Genomic DNA, 17,980 nt, shown 5'->3' on the forward strand with positions numbered 1-17,980 from the left:
AGGTAGAAAAGATGTTGCAATAATTTCACCTAATTGAACCTAGAGGTTGAGTCGCCTCTCAAGAGATTAGGAGTTTTCTCTCTGGATTGTTAATGAAAGGATAAGCACAAGACCATACTAGTGCTAAGCACGCAAAGTGGGAACACATGAGTACTCAGGTAGAGGTGTGTGAGATACTACTGGTTTTATGACTGTGAATGTTTGGTATAATCTTTTAAGTTTACTAAGCATTTTGGTAAGGCTTTGTAGTATTTTCACTAAGATAAAGATAAAAATGAAAGATGCTTTTTTTATGCATTGATAATGTTCGTGCTAGAGGAAAAGGAAGTAGTTCAAACCGAAATATGGGTAATTTGTTTTTAAATTTTTTGATATATGTTTAATTTATGGGTTACCAGTTAGCCATATTACTGCAAATATGGGTAATTAGTTACCATGCAATGTGAAGAAAAATGTATTTCTTTTTATTTTTTGCGATTTTCATCTTCTTGTTCAATGTTCTTTTTGACAAAAAAAAAATAAAAAAATTTTGCTTCTTTTTAATCAATTTTTTCGCAAACCATTTTTTTCTTTTCAATTTTATGTTAAGTAACAAGTTACCATTAGAATTACCTTCAAGTTTCTAAATTGTTTTTTCTAGGTCTGGGTTAGTTAATTAGTTACTTAACCTGACATTTTTATTTGATTTATGGGTAATCTTCTACTTATGTTAATACAAAGATGGGTAACTAGATACCAAAATAACTACCTAGCTTTGAAGCTTTAAGTGTGCATGTGTGTGTGAGACAGTGTTAAAATTATATTGTTGAGTTGATGATGATGGCAATGCTAGGAGAGGAAGATTGTATCTCCCAAAAGATGAACTAGCACCTGTTAGGCTATCATTTGAAGACATCCTTCTTTATGATATAGCAAACAAGTGGCATAAATTTATGAAGGTCAAAATAAAGAGAGGAAGAATGTTCTTCAATGAGATGAGAAGTGTAATGTCCCAAATTTCCTAATAAGACTTAGTGTCTTCTTTAGTGGGCCAGGAGGGCCTAATTGGATTTAATTGTGGTTTTATTGAGTGTTCATGTGATTATGTGAATTACATGATTTATATTATATTATGACTGATTATGCATGTTTAAGTGTATTAAATGTACTTAAAGACTTACTGTTGTTAAAAATGGGCATTTTCGTAACATTGACCCGTTGAGGGTATACTTTTAATTATATGTGTTATATGATTGAAACCACATTATTATGTGCATATATTTGAGATATTTGGTAGGAGTCGGTCCTTTTGATCAAAGTAGCGGCAAGGTCACAACAGGGATAAATACCCAACTCGGTGTGAGGCTAGGGTTATTTTTGTAATTTGGAGAATTATCAGGACTCATTGGAGTATGAGTTATATATGAGGAAATATTGGTATTTTGTGCTTAGTGAAATTAATTGGGTATTATATGTGGCACTTGAGGTTTAGTAGGAAAATGTCATCAAATGACCTTTTCACCCTTGTGGGCTTTGGTGAGAAACTTAGTAGACAAGGGTATAATAGTCTTTTGCTAAGGGGTATAGCTAAAGACTTAGCCAAAGTCTGAAGCTTTCTCTCTCTCTCTCTCTCTCTCTATTTCACGTTTCTCACTATCTCTCTCTCTCTCTACTTTGTTGCAAGAGAGAAACCTTGGAGTCTTGATCCTAGAAGTGATCTTGTGGGGATTCAAAGCTTGTGGATGGGAATTGGAGGCTACTAGGATTGTTATCGGCTAAGGGATTCAAATTTTCATAGAGGAATTCAGAGGTAAGATCCCTATTCTTGGTTGTTTCTATGTTATGCTTGGTGAGTCCTTAAGTTTTGGGATTCTAGGGTGTTCTTGGGACTTTTTATTGATGTTTGTTTGGTGTTTAAGTTCCTATGTATGTTCTGTTGTCAGATTTCGGTTGGGAAGTTTTTAATTGGGTTTTAGAGTTAGTTTACGATTTCTGATACCTTAGGTTTTTTCTGGGTTTTGAAGTGGCATTGTGACGCTTGGCAAGAGCGTCGTGGCTCATTTGAAGATCCTTGAGGTTGAGGTTTCCTCGGACCACTATGGTGCTACGACCCTTAGTGGGCAGTGCCGTGACGCAAAATAAGGGAAAATTATGTGGTTGGCTCTTTGCAAAGTGTAGCACCGCATCCTTAGTGATGGCCGCCGCGACACAAAAAGGTTGGGAATTTAGGTTGGCCTCACCCTAATGTGGGGTTGCGACGCAAGTGTGGGGCGCCACGGTGCTAAATGGGAAAGTTTTGAGTATGTGGCTTAGGGTTTTGGAAACTCGAATCAAACGGCTCGGGAATGATTCTACTACCCAGTTTAGTGGAATTCATGATCCCGAGGGCTAGGGTTTGGTCTTGAAGCCCTTTATTAGTTCAGTTCTTGATGAATATTCCTTGTTATGGTTGTGAATATGGAGTACCACTAGGCTCATGAGGAAACGATTGCACTCGAAGTCACTATATTAACTTGCTTAGGAGTCAAGGTAAGAAAACTACACCTATGTTGAGATTAGAGCTTGAGCCCCAGTTATCGAATGTTGTTATAAGCATACCTGGAATGTTTGTACTAACACGAAAGAATGTATTATGTATAGTTGTGTTATGTGTGAAATGCATATCTGTTTATATTTGATTGGGTAGGTCGACTTATAAGTCGTGGTTGGCATTAGCATGTGGAATGAAGACCGTTATGGCTAGCCAATATCTGGAAGTGTGATACGCGCTTGTACCACTCTATAGCTGTTTGAAAGAGAGGAATGTGGTATGCGCTAGTGTGGCTCTACGACCGCCTGTACGACTCTATAGCGGCTGGAAGTAAAGGAGTGTGGTATGTGCTCGTGTGGCTCTACGGCCGCGTAGATGGATTGAATGCCTGCTTGAGTGTTGGTTATAACTGCTAAGGATGATATTGTTGAATTATAACCTATTTATTATCTAATGCTAGTGATGATTTATAACCTGTTGATTATGTGTTCTGCTGTATTTGAGTTTTCTTGGTGAGCCTTGGCTCACGGGTGCAATGTGGTCTAGGTAAGGGTAAAGAAAAGCTGGACCAGCCATGAGTTGGAGAGCTTCTGGGGCAATGTGTACATATGCGGCCTGCTCAATCAGTACAGTCGAGACTTCTTTTGTGGATCTAGGACCATAATTCATTTTGTCGCTTAGGTCGACCATTTTGTACCTTGTTTACAACTTGATAAACACAACTTTTACTCTTTTACAAACTATATAAAGAATAATACATTAATAAAGATAAAAAAAAACTATACATAAAACTAATACAAAAAGAAAATATATCTATCCTCTTCCCACTAGTACTTTCTTGCTAGGCCTTTTCTTACGATTTTCATGAGAATAGAGTTCATGTTGGTTTGGGGGAAACTAAAATGTAATTTGGAACATCTCTTTGACAACATTCATTGAAGGTATTAAATAAACATTTACTTCGGTATACAATAATTTTCCAAGCAACAAGATCATTGCCTCTTACTCTTGCTTTTGAAGAACCTTGATTTGCTTGATTCATTTGTTGGTTTCCAGATGAAATCCTCAAGATTGCCACAAAAACTCTTGTAAAACTGCATTGTTATACAATCATGTTTCACTATCGGAATATTTAAAATAAATAAATAACAAACTATTGCAAGTTACTTAGGTCAAATCAAGTAATTAGAAATAAAATCATACTGATTTAGGCTAAATTAAATGTAGTTCAAAAATAATAATAATATTAAAAATTGACTTTGAGGTACTCATTGGCATCTCCAGCTGCTTTTTGAATGTCCACCATAAAAAATGTGGGAGAAACTTCATATATCATGAGAAAAAAAGATAAACATAAATCTGTATAATAAATTTCGAGGGTCCTGCACTCTGTATAAAAAATTTAGACCAGTAGTTTACTTCCTGTATAATAGAGAACTAAGAATTCTTATCTGTTGTTGAACCTTCCACTCTCATCTGCAAGTGACCAAATCTTCAATTACAAGACAAAAACGTTGATATACACAACAATATGATAATGAATGAAAACATCAAGTTATTATTGGATTTCGGCAAAAGGAATACAAAACTAGCATTCGAGAGGCAAGAGCCATGCATTGAACAAAATGACAGAATGCCTTTTTCCTTATGTCTCTGTACCATAAAACAAACATTCTTTCTCAATCCCAAAGCCAAATCTAAATTTATAGTAAATGACTCAAATGACCCTACTCGAAAGCAACAATGAAAATATATATAAGTAGTCCCAGCCCAAATACAAGTAAGCATTTCAGTCAGCAAGATGGTTTAAGGGGCCTTACGTCTAGTGTAGGTGAAACAGATTTGAGGCTTATCAATACTTCCCCCAAGCATTCAACTTGTCCTCAAGGTGGAAAGTAGGAAACTAATTGGTGATAAGCTGGAAATCTTCCCATGTAGTTTCAAAATGAGGCATGTTCTTTCAGTGGATCAAAACTTCCAAAGCTCCAGGGGGTCCACGTGTAACGCCCTGGATAGCCAAGACCATTACACTATGTATTTTAAATAGTGCTTAACTTGCCAATCAAATCATTTGGATATAAACGAGTAACTAAGAGTAACTGACGAATTAGGCTTTAAAATGTTGATAATAGGAATATTGATTTTCATTTAAAAGATTGAGTTTGTACATGGGATCCCAAAATAAATATTTACAAGGAATTTACAACTCCCAATAGTAATTACAACGTAAGCCGGCTTAAGCTGCAAAATTAAGGTTTGACTCTATATCCTCTTGAACCCTCGGCCGTGGCGGTCAAGCAACTTCAAATGTACACGTCGCCCCTAAAGCTCTCCAACTCATGTCTGCTCCAGCTACCCTTTCCCCTTACCTGCACCACATAGCACTCGTGAGCCAAGACTCATCAAGAAAACTTAAATCAGTAGATTCAAATAAACAATAGAATATAAATAACAAGCTTAGTAGTAAAAACCCTGCTCAAATAAACACATAGTTCAACTTAAACAGTCAACAAGTTAGACAAGTGCATACAACACTTCTAATTATTTAGGTGCTGTTCGGGCTAGCCAAATGCATATTGCACTCCCAGGTTGCCCTAACCAAATGGCCTGCATTCCGCATGCTTATTCCCGTCCCCGGCGCCCTTAGGCCGAGCTTTCAAATTAGATATAATCAAACATATAGATTGCATAACACACAATCAAATGCAGCATATACAAACATGCCTAACTAGATAATCACAAGTACAAGCATTGTCATATGCATTAACAGGGGCCGAGTCCCGATTAAAACCAGGGTGCAGTTTTCTTACCTCAAATCTCAAGTAGATAGTGTATGGCGACCCCGAGCGCGATTCCTACTTCCGAGCCCTAATGGTATAACCTAGTCACAACGCAATAATGGGTAATCATCAATATCTAAAATAATTAAAAACTTCAAAATTACTTACTAGCCTCCGGAACCCCGAATTCTACTAAACTGGGTAGTAGAACCCTTCCCGAGCATTTAGGTTTGAGTTCCGGAGCTTAAAATCCCCATTTGGCAAAAATCACCAATTTGAGCAGCGACGTGTCATGGGCCGGCTATTTTCGATCACCAAGTAGTCAGAACGTGCAACACTTGCGGACACTCCAAGCTAGCAAGTCAGCCTACAATGCCTGCATATAAATAAACTCAGTGGTTAGCCACAAAAACATCTCAGACATGCAATGGGCAATAACGAAGTATGAGCAATCACAAAGCAAGTCATTTCATAGAACATCCACATCACACAAAAGCATACAACAAGGCAAGTGGCCCGCGATGACCCAACAAATACAATAATCAAGTAGAACATAGGCAATAAGGAAGTATACATAGGCAAGCATGGATAAACATCGTTTTATTAACATATACGCTTGATAGGGCAAGGGAGTGCAAAGCTTTAGCCCCTATCTGCTAGTGGCCATGGTGCTTTCCTAAATCACCAGGTCATCTCCACCTAAGGAGAATTCTAGGGATACAAGGTCTTCCCAGTAACATATATGATTTTTGTTTGAGAGACATATGCATACTTACAATATCACCACTACCCTACCCCATCAGGTTGCTTGGTGCAAAACTTGACTAATGATCAAGCAACAAGGCATGCTCGCTTACAAAATGGCCCCATGTGGGTGTGCCAAAGGGGCATCATGCCACTCTCTCCCCACTTAATTCTTCAGTGTCCTTGATGAAGTAGCTTGTAGATCTTCAATGTTCTATGTGAGCTTCTTCAAGTCTTTCGCCCTCTCCAAGCTTATCCCGTCATCTGCGAGCCTCTTCCATTTTACCAGATATTCTTTGTGCTTTTTACGTTCATTGGTGACTGTCCTCTTAGCAAGGATTTCTTTAGGTTGATGCTTGCTCCTTGGCTGAACGATGAATCCTATTCTGGTTGACTGGTTGCGCTCTGGATTGGCTGGTTCTTCATAATACAACTTCAAATTGCTGACATGAAGGAATGCGTGTATCTTCATCTATGCTGGTAGGTCGAATTTCTAGGAGGTTAGGCCAACTTTTGAGATGATTGGAATCAGACCCTTGTACTTGTGAATGAGTTTGATGTCTTTGTCCCATCAGAATCTTAACTATTCGGGCCTTAGCTTGATTAACAGTAAATCACATGTTTTAAACGCCAGTGGTTTGCACTTCTGATCTGCCCACTTCTTCATTCTCTTTTATGTTTTTTCTAAATAAGCTCGGGCAATCTCTCTAGTTTTCTTCCAGTATTTTGTGAAGTAAAAGGATCACGGATTCTGACTGCGGTATTCATACACTGTGTGGGGCAATAGTGGCTGGTGCCCATTAACAACTTCAAAAGGGCTCTTATTAGATGAAGAAATTTTGTGAGAGTTGAAGAAAAATTGAGCTACATTGAGTAGTTGCAGCCAGTTCTTCTGAGTGGCATTGACGAAGTGGTGCAAGTACTCCTCCAACACCCCATAAAATCTTTCCGTCTGCCCATTTGTCTATGGATGGTAGCTCAAGGATATGTTCAACTATGACCCCAAGAGGCTGAATAGTTCGGACCAAAAGGTCTCAGTGAATCTCCCATCACTAATAATGTTATGGGGCACTCCCCAATATTTCACAAGGAGCTTGAAAAATTGTCATGCTGTCTCTTCTGCCGAACAGTACTTCGACACTAGGATGAATGTTGCATACTTTGAGAATATGTCCACGACCACAAAGATCATGCTTAAATCCCCTGTCTTCAGTAGGCTTGTTATAACGTCAAGTGACACACTCTCTCATGGTCAGTTTGGGACTCTTAATGGTTCCAACAACCCAGGTAACTTGTTCCACTAAACCTTGTCTTGTTGATAGACGAGAAAAGTCTTGGTGTGCTCTACTACATCTTCTCGTATCTGTGGCAAGTAGTATCGCTACTTCAAAAGAGCAAGCATCCTCCTTGGATGACCCACCCACAAAGTGTCACAAAATTCACTTAGCAATGTCTCCCGAAAATCTCCGGCTTTTGGAACATACAAGCGGCCCCCTTTGGCACGCAGAAGATCATTCTCCACCAAAAACTGGCGAGTCTTGCCTTCTTTCATGAGCTTCAGGATGGTTTTAACAACCGGGTCCTTCTCCAGGTTTTCTTTGATGCGCTTCTTGATGGGGGTATTCACCACGCTAGCCGACAAACTAGCCAAGATCTTTAGAGTTGCCAATTCTTCTTTGTGACTCAAGGCAATGGCTGCCTGGTTCAAGCATCCTGCCTTTTGCTATAAACAAAAGTCGAATTGGGCAACGAACTCTTACCATCGAGCTTGCTTAGGGGTCAGTTTCGGCTGGGTAAGGAAATGACTAACCGCTACGTTGTCTGTCTTCACCATAAACATCAACCCCAGCAAATAATGTGTCCACACCCGTAAGCAGTGGATAACCATGAGGAGTTTCTTCTCTTGGGCAGTATATTGCCTCTCAGCTTTAGAAAGCTTGTGACTCTCATTACATCCCCATACGTCTTCAAGACCCTCTTAATTTCAAGTGGAATAATCTCCTCCACTGTTTCTTAGAACACGGCGGGACCCTTACATAAGCGGGCTCCCGTTTCTTCATGCCATTCTTAAACTGTAAGGCTGATAGGAGATTCACACTAGGGGGAGGTATCAATTTATAGGCACCATTGATGGTGTCTCCCCCATTATGAGAAAACTCCCAGTAGCAAGAATCGAGAAGGCTCCTTTCTTGGTTATGAAATCCATTCCCAAAACTACATCAAAGTCGTCCATATGGATCACCACTAAGTCGGTTTGCCCCTCCCACGTGTCGATCTTAACTTTAACGCCCTAAGCCACTCCTTTTGTGGACAAGGCTTTTGAGTTGACCGCCTTCATGCTCCCCGCATCTTTCTCTAGCTTTAGTCCTAGCTTTCTCAAGCTTTGAGGTGAAGTTGTGTGTGGTGCCAGTATCGATCATCATGCTCTTGGCCGACTTGACGTTGGAGGTGGCGTCCACGAACATCAGTCCCTTCCCCAGGGACTTCTTCCCTTTTTCTCCATGATTCTTGAGAGCATTCAGCAGGCGAACAACTCCCTTGTGCACGCACTCTTCATTCTTCTCCTCTCCTTCATGTTGTTCCTCTTGGCCAATGAGGGCATTCAAGTTGCCCCTGTAAGGGAAAACTATCGATTTATGTGGTCCTTTGCAGAGCCAACAAGTTAGTGGCTTCTTCCCTGTGGTGGTGTCTGTCCTAATTGAAGAACTGGACTCTGCTACCCTATTATCTCCACCACTCTTACTATGCCACGACTTCCCAGACTTCTTACTCCTAACACTACTTGAGCTGATGGAGGCGTAGCCCTCTTCGGCAAGCTGCTCTCCAGTATGTAATCTGTCAAGCGTTTAGCAGTACCTTAAGCGGTGGCTAGGTTAGTCGCACGTTGCCTCTAAAGTTGTTGCTTGGCCCACAATTTTAATCCTTCAAGGAAACAGAAGAACTTGTCTACTTCGGACATTGATAGGATAGATTTTTAATATTTTTTTAGTCTTAGTTTTTTTAGTTTTATTATTATTATTATTTGTATTTTATGTGTGGTTGTTGTATTTTTCAAGTTTTCATTTATTAAATGGATTTATTTGAAATATTTTCTTCCATTAAGAGAAAAATAATAAAAATATATTTATTTGAATTGATTGGAGAAGTAGAGGAGAATTCAAACTTAAATTGTTGGAAAAATCTGAGATATTTTGAATCTGAGAAAGTTTTGTTATTTGTACCATATCTCCCGACTCACTTATTCGATTTATGTGTTCTTGGTGGCGTTGGAAAGCTTATTCAAAGACGTACAGAAGCTTGTTTCAGAAGGAAAGTTAAATTCGGACTTCTACATGGTCATATTCAACCTACAATATTACGCAAGCTAGAGATACGTGATTTGAAATTCAAATAAAGATACTTTTGAGCATTATCAAGTAACAAATGGAAACATCTAGAAAACTGTTTTCACAACCTTATCACTATAAAAATAATGCTTTAGACTATTTTAGATCTCTCTCTCTCTTTCTTCTTGACCTCTCTCTATTTCCTCTCTTTCTTCTCTTATTTTTTCAATTCTTTTCCATGAACTAATTTTCTTATCTAGGGTTTAATGTAGTCTCTTGGATTTCTATTTAATGTTATTATGATGTTCTACTGATTCTTCTTCTGTATTCTAGTCTATATTATTTTTTCTTAATGCTAGTAAATACCTGATCAATATTTGCTTGATCTATGATTTTGATTCAAAATTCGAAAGATGAGAATTGAATACGCTATCGTTATATAGACATAGGTTATAAATTGAATGAAAGTACTTGTATGGCTTGTGTAGTAATTAAGTTTCTATGCTTAATGTCTGCTATATGCTTATGTTTATCACAGAGATGTAGAAAACCTGCATATAGGATGTAACACCCTACTTCCTTAGAGTCGTTACTAAGTGAGTTTAAAACGTGCAATTAACTCGCTAATCGAGGTTTTAGGTTAAAAGTGTAGCTCAACTATAATATAAACCATATAATTTGAAAATGTAACCATTCATTGATGTTACAAAGCATTATACATTTGGGATCTCAAAATACTGTTTAGAAATATTTACAACTCAAAATATGATTAAAGTCAACTAAACGACAAAATTCGGACTAGTACAAAACATCTCCCAAAAAAAAATACCCCTGGCCGTGGTGGCCAGGCAGGCCGAACATGTACACGCTGCTTCATGCTCTCCGTACTCATGGTTGATCGACCTTTCCCTTGCCCTTACCTGCACTATAGAGCACCCGTGAGCCAAAGCCTGGTAAGAAAACTCCACACAAGCAATCAACATATTCACAACTATCAATCAACATATATCAAAGTCACCGACAGGCTAAACACATAACGGCCATGCCGTCCCAGGCACTTTTCCAGGCCCTCGGTTCGCGGTCTACACTGTGAGGATGTCCCAAGCATCCAAGAAGGGTCTCAACCTAGAGACTTGCAATACGTGTGCTTAGTGCCCCTCTCGGCCCCTTGCCGTACTCGGCCTTGCACTCCACGCGCTTGATGTCGTTAACGGCCCTTTGCCGTACCCAGCCTTGCCGTTCTCGGCCCTTGCCGTACATTTACAGATATATAACACATAGCTTAAATTTAACAAATACTTAAAAACATATATAAACATAATCAATAGGGCTACGCCCTGCATCATAATCACATAGGGTCGTGCCCTGCAATACAAACTATAGGGCCACGCCCTGCTTTATTGGTACAACAGTTTCCTTACCTGTGTCCCAAGCTTTTCGAGCACAGTCTCCTAATCCGAGCCTCGCTGAAAACCGAGTCACAACATATCAACAATATCCATCCATAAAATTCTAATCCACTAAATAACTTTGGGTTATAATTCTAAGCTCCGGGTCCTTGAATTCTATCAATCCGGGTGATAAAATCCATCCCGACCATAACTTTTGGATTTCTAAGCTGAAAACCTTCTCGGGGTCAAAAAACCCACTAAGTGTCGTGCCCCCGAGGCATTGTGCCGCGGCCCACCTCAACCAGAAACCTAGCCCCCCATTTTAGCCTATGCGCACTGCGACCCAACCTATAGATTGCCGCGGCTCGGCCCTCTTCCTGGCCTCCAAACCGTTCTAGAAGCCGCGACTCACTAAGAACAATGTCGCAACCCGACCCTTCAAACCTAGAAAAATCCCCCATTTTCACAACTAAAAGCAAGTCAATTTACCCCAAAATCAATCCCACAACTCAATTTAATCATTACAGTAATCCTATACTAGTCACATCTGTAAAACCTAACAAAACTAATCCCAAAAACTCATCTAGATAACCAGGAGTGCTCCATCATTCAGCTTACGTGCATAAACCTACAACTCTAACAAAACTCAGCTTAAACTCAGTTAATTTAATATTAGGGTTCTTACCTCAAGGATGAATTCAGGCCACACTTGCTCTTCAATTTCCCAAGCTTACTCGTCCCACAATTCAAGCCTTAGATTTCTTAATTCCCAGCTCAATTTCCTATATAACTTCCTTCAACCTTCAAGCTTCCAAAGAGAGAGAAACACCAAGTTATAGGGAGAGGGTCAGTTTATGCCATGGTTCTCAGTGTTTCTTATGTTTGTCTTACTTATCCTAAGTCACTTAAGTTACCTCCAAGGCTACCAAAAACGTCCCCGAGGAAAAAATGGTAAATTTTCCTGATATTCCATCCTACATGTTCTAACTTCAAATATATCTCCAAATATTTATTTTCATAACCTGATAACCCAATAAAATGTTTAATGCCCAGAATACTCCCCGACTAGCCCTGAGTCGGGTTTCGGGTCCCGTTGTGACTTCCTAGCTAAACCGCTCCCTAGGATTGTCTCGGATCGTGCATCTCAAATATATCACATCTCACACGTGGTAAGGATCTCAAATATTGCATTTATGCCCTCAACAGGCTAAAATTACAAACATGCAACTAATAACCAAATTGGGCCCACATGCATATTTAATTCACCTAAACATGCATTTCTAATCACATACTCATCAAATTCACATATAAAAATAATATATCACTTATTGCCCTCAAGGCACACTGATCAAGGCCCTATGCCCTATTTGAAAATTTGGGACGCTACATAGGATGCTATCTTATATCTTGAAAAAGAATAGGAATCGATTTATGTTAACATGCAATTAGAATAAGAAGAAAGAAATCTAGAACTGATTAATAAAATTAGTAGAATGAAAAATTGATGAAGTTAATATCCTAGGTCGTTTTATTATTGATTTTCATCTTTTGATTAGTTATTTTTGTTCATAGTTATTTATAATTTTATAATTAGATTTATTCATCCAAATTTTGTTTGCCAAATAGAGATTAAAGAACAAATATTGGTAATTGGTTATTAGTCTTTGTGGGTACTCTGTTTACTATCTATATTACTTGAATTGATTGCATGCACTTGCGTACATATTTTCACGATCAATAGTGAAAGATATATATGGACTACGGTGGAAGCTCAAGTTTTTAAGCGACAACGTTGATGCGCTCCAACTCCTTGTATGGGCCATAGTACCGTGCAACACACTTCTGGTTACTGTAGGCAACGATGGACTTTTTCTTATAAGACCACAGCCTGAGAAAAACTAGATCACCCATGGCAAACTCATCTATCTAATGGAGATCAACAAACTTCTTTATACGATGCTGGGTGCGGAGTAAATACATTCATATGTCATCCAATATAGCATCACGATCCAACAATTATTGTTCGAAAAGTGACACCGTGGTGGAACTGCAAGGGAAAAGCAACAAAGGAGGGAGATCACACCCATACATAGCTTTAAAAGGAGAACACCCAAGAGCAAAATGAGGAGCAGTATTCATAATGTGCTCCTAATCTAGGACTGTTACACTGTGTACTTTAAATTATGACAAACTTGCTAATGAAGTCATTTGGTTATAAACGTGTGACTAGGATTAACGTCAAGGGTTAGGGTTAAAAATTTTGGTCAAGGGAAATGTTTATTTTTATTTATAAAGTTTTATACATACATGGGATCCCAAAATATTACAAAAAAAAACGTTTGAAAGGGTGTATATACATCAAAAGTTACAATTGGCCGACCTAAGTGGAAAAATTAGGGCTACAACCCAAGTTCCTCTGAGATATTCTCGGCCGTGGTGAATGAGTAGTCGCATATGTACACGCAACCACCAAATCTCTCCACTCATGGCTGGTCATGCTTTCCTTTTCCCCTTACCTGCACCACACAGTACTCATGAGCCAAGGCTCATTAAGAAAACTTAAACATGTGCATGAACAAAAAAGACAGATTTCTAGATACTTATCTAGCATGCCCAATAGTAATAATCTAATCATGCAGGCATCAGACCATTCTGGGGCTGCTGCCATAAATAGTTGACCATAGTGTCAACCCAGGGCCATATGCCCTAGCTATGGCCCATAGAGTCACCTGAGGCCCTCGCCCTTAGCTCTGGGAAATTAGCCTTAGAGCTAGCCAAACACTTTTGTTTTCGAACAACCATTGGTCGACCAACGTAATAGTATGTTGTTGATTTGGGCCTAAGCCTTTCGACCAGCGCGCAACACGGTATTACTGTCCTTTACTAATAAGTCAAGCCCTGAACCAAGTATTCAGATAAAGATACAAAAACAGACTTTAGACAATACATGTATGCATATATATTAACTATATAACATCATCAAGTAATTGCAAACATAGTAATAACCATGCTCCTTAACGGGCCAAGCCCTAGCTACACAAACCATGTGAATAGACATATAACACTTAATCAGGTACAGAACATTCAAGTATGTTGAATCAAAAAGTGAAATGATAACTTAAACATGTTCATTTTTAGGGGCACGAGCACTATTCATAATTATAATTAACAGTCGGGCCAAGCCCTATTCACATATATTATTTATTGGGTGCAGTTTTCTTACCCCAGGTATGAGTACAACATAAAATAAGAATGACCCTCGAGCATAATCTCGGTTCTGAGCCCCCTAGCGATAACCTAGTCACAACCATAGTATAGGATTCTATTAATAACGAGAAAATAAAGGCTTCCTGACCAAGTCCTAACCTCCCGAACCTCGAATTCTGCTAAACTGGGTAGTAGAATCGATCCTGAGCCCTTAGGAATAAATTCTTGTCTCTTAAAACCCACGGTGGCCAAAGCAGCCCAGGCAGGCTCCGACCAACCCTTGAGGGTCGTGGCGTGCCCCTCAAGTCAGAGGCCCCCTTCTTCTTCGGAATGGGACATGGGCCACGACCTACAATTGAGGGGCGTGGCGAGCCTCCGAGACAGAATCCCCCAAGGGCCTTGGGTTCGGTTGGGTCACGACGCCCAATGAATTAGGTCGCAACCTGACCCTGCGAACTCAAAATTCGTTCATTTTTCCCCAGCCAAACTCAATCAAAACAGCCCCAAATCAACCCTAAAACAATAATTCGATCCTCATAACAGATTTAATATCTTTCTGGCAACAAAACCCAACTAAAAACTAGATGAAAAACTCATTAATCCAACATTTAAGCTACAAACTCAAGAACACCAAAAAATATAATAGAATTCAGTAAAAATAGAGGTTAGAACCTTACCCTAACTGTGATTTAAGTACCCCTAGCTTTAGCCAATTTAATTCCCAAAATCCCTTAGTTCCTTAAGCAATTCACTTAGAAAAAATGAAAGAGAATGAGGGAGAGAGAGAGGGTCGGTTGAGTGGGCTGCTACAAGTGTTTGTTGTGTTATTTTTTTTTCCTTAAGCCTTAAGTTACTTAAGCTAATCCTGAGGCTCAGGGTACAAAAAACATCCCCAAGGGAAAAATGGTCAAATCCTCAGTATTCACTCCTAATCTCACTAACTCCAAATATATCCTCAATTATTCATTTTCGTTCCTCGATAACTCGATATTGAGCTCGATACCTAAACTACCCCTTGATTTGCCCCGTGTTGGGTATTGGGTCCCGTTGTGACTTTCTGGCTAACTTGCTCCCTAGGATCGTCTCGTGCCGAGTAACCAAAATAAACCTACTTAATAATGTGGTTTCTCACATATATCACATATATGCACATATATACAATTATGCCCATAACAGTCCAAATTATGAAAATTTCCCTTCTAATAAGAAACGGGCCCACATGCATATTTAATATTCCTAAACATGAATAACTAGTTATATTATCACATAACTCACATAATCACAAAATCATACACAAATATATCATATAATCATATAATTCCATATATTGTCATCCTGGCCCGCTAATCAAGACCCTAAGACTTATTAGGTAATTTGGAACGTTACAACTATCCCCTCCTTAAAGAAATTTCGTCCTCAAAATTTTACTTGAACAACTCGAGATACTGAGTTTGCATATTTGGCTCTAGCTCTTAGGTCGCTTCCTTGACCTTGCTGTTCCTCCATAATACCTTAACTAAAGGTATAGTCTTGTTCCTCAGGACCTTATCCTTCCCGTCTAAAATCTGAACTGGTTGCTATTTATAGGACAAGTCAGCCTCTAGTTCTAGATCCTCATAACTCAATATATGAGTATCATCTCATACATACTTTCTCAACATGGAAATATGGAATACATTGTGCACACTAGACAGTGCAGGGGGAAAGGCCAATCTGTTAGCCACCTAACCAATCCTCTCCAGGATCTTAAATGGTCTCACAAACCTAGGGCTCAACTTTCCCTTCTTCTAGAATCTCTTCACCCCTCTCAGTGGTGAAACCCTAAGGAAGACATAGTCTCCCACCTAGAACTCTATGTTCCTCTGCCTTGGGTCTGAATAACTCTTCTGTCTATTCTGAGACGTGAGTATCTGAGCTCTAATTTTTGCAATAGCCCCAGTGAATGGGTGATCTGCACTTCCTACCATACAACATCTCATAAGGTGATATTCCAATAGTATACTTGTAGCTGTTGTTATAGGAAAACTCTATCAGAGGAAAATATTTACCTCAGGACCATTCAAAGTCCAATACACACGCTCTCAGCATGTCCTCCAATATCTGGATAGTCCTCTTAGACTGACCATCGGTCTAAGGATTACAAGTTGTATTGAACTTCACCTGTGTACCCATCGCTTTTTAAAAGCTTCCCCAAAACTTGGAAGTAAGGATAGGGTCCCTATCAGACACGATAGACCTCGGAGTCCCATGAAGGCAAACTATCTCTCTCACATAGAGTTCTGCATACTGGTCAACCGTGTAATTAATTCTCACTGGTTCAAAGTGAGCTGATTTCGTATATACCGATCCACAATGACCCAAATTGAATCATGGTGGCCCACTGTCCTGGGAAAACCTACCAAGATATCCATCGTGATATCCTTCCACTTCCACTTTGAGATATCCAGAGGTTGTAACATCCCTGCTGGTCTCTGATGCTCTGCTTTGACCTGCTGATAGGTTAGGCACCTTGCCACGTATTCAGTCATGTCCCTCTTCATCCTAGGCCACCAATGTAAAGTTTTCAGATCCTGGTACATCATCATAGTGCTTGGATGTAGAGAATAATGGATAGTATGAGATTGATCTAAATTCGCCCATCTGATCCCAGTGTCCTTCGGAACGCAGAACCGATCCTTGGATCTGAACAAGTCCATGCTTGACACCGTATAGTCCATAGCTACTCCAGCTAGGATATCCCTTGTAATCTACCCCAACTGTGGGTCATCTAAATGCTTCTCCCTATTCCTCTCAAAAAGAGTAGATTGCAGGGTGATGTTGGCTAACTGACCCGCCACTAACTCAATTCCTGCTCTAGCCATATCGTCATCCAACTCCCTGGATATCTGCCTGGCACTATACAACTGTTCCGTACCCTTCCGGCTTAAGGCATCTGCTACCACGCTGGCCTTCCCAGGGTGATAGAGGATCTCACAATCAAAATGCTTTACTATCTCTAACCAACGTCTTTGCCTCATGTTCAGATCCTTCTAAGTGAAGAAGTATTTTAAACTCTTGTGGTTAGTGTATATCTCACACTTTTCACCATATAAGTAGTGCCACCACACCTTCAATGCAAAACCACTGCTGCATGTTCTAAATCATGTGTGGGGCATCTCTGCTCATACTCCTTCTGTTGACGTGATGCATAGGCAATCACCTTCCCTGTTTGCAAAAGGACACAACTTGGGCCTTTCCTCGAGCCGTCACAATAAACCACAAACTTATCTTGACCTATAGGAAGATTCAAAACTGGAGTGGTGATCAAACTCTTCATGAGCTTCTGGAAGCTGTCTTCACACTTGTCTGACAATATGAACTTTCGATTCTTGTGTGTTAAGTCTGTCAGTTGTGACGCAATCTTGGAAAACCCCTCTACAAAGCGTCTGTAATAACCTGCCAATCCCAAGAACCTTCTGATCCCTTAAACGTTCTTCTGTCTTCGCCAATCTCTGACCGCCTCAATCTTCACTGGATCCACCATAATTCCATCCTTACTGACTATGTGACCTAAGAAAGTCACCTGTGGCAATCAAAACTCGCATTTCTTGAATTTTGCATACAACCTATGTTCTCTCAACCACTGTAGTATCAATCTGAGGTGCTTCTCATGTTCTGTCTCTAATTGTGAGTATATAGTATATCGTCTATAAAGAAGATCACAAATTGATTCTGGTAATCCTTGAACACTCTATTCATCATATCCATAAATGTTGCTGGGGCATTAGTCAATCTAAATGACATCACCAAAAGCTCATAATGCCCGTACCTGGTGCAAAAAGTTGTCTTCGGTATATCCTCCTCCCTGATCCTTAGCTGGTGATAACTAGATTGAAGATCTATCTTGGAGAATACTGTCTTACCCGATAACTGATCAAACAAATCATCAATCATTGGCAGAGGATACCTGCTCTTGATATTCAACTTGTTCAGTTCTCTATAATCGATACACATCCTCAGAGAACCATCTTTCTTCTTCACGAA

The sequence above is a fragment of the Humulus lupulus genome, chromosome X, assembly GCF_963169125.1.
Source record: "Humulus lupulus chromosome X, drHumLupu1.1, whole genome shotgun sequence".
Taxonomy (NCBI): Eukaryota; Viridiplantae; Streptophyta; class Magnoliopsida; order Rosales; family Cannabaceae; genus Humulus; species Humulus lupulus.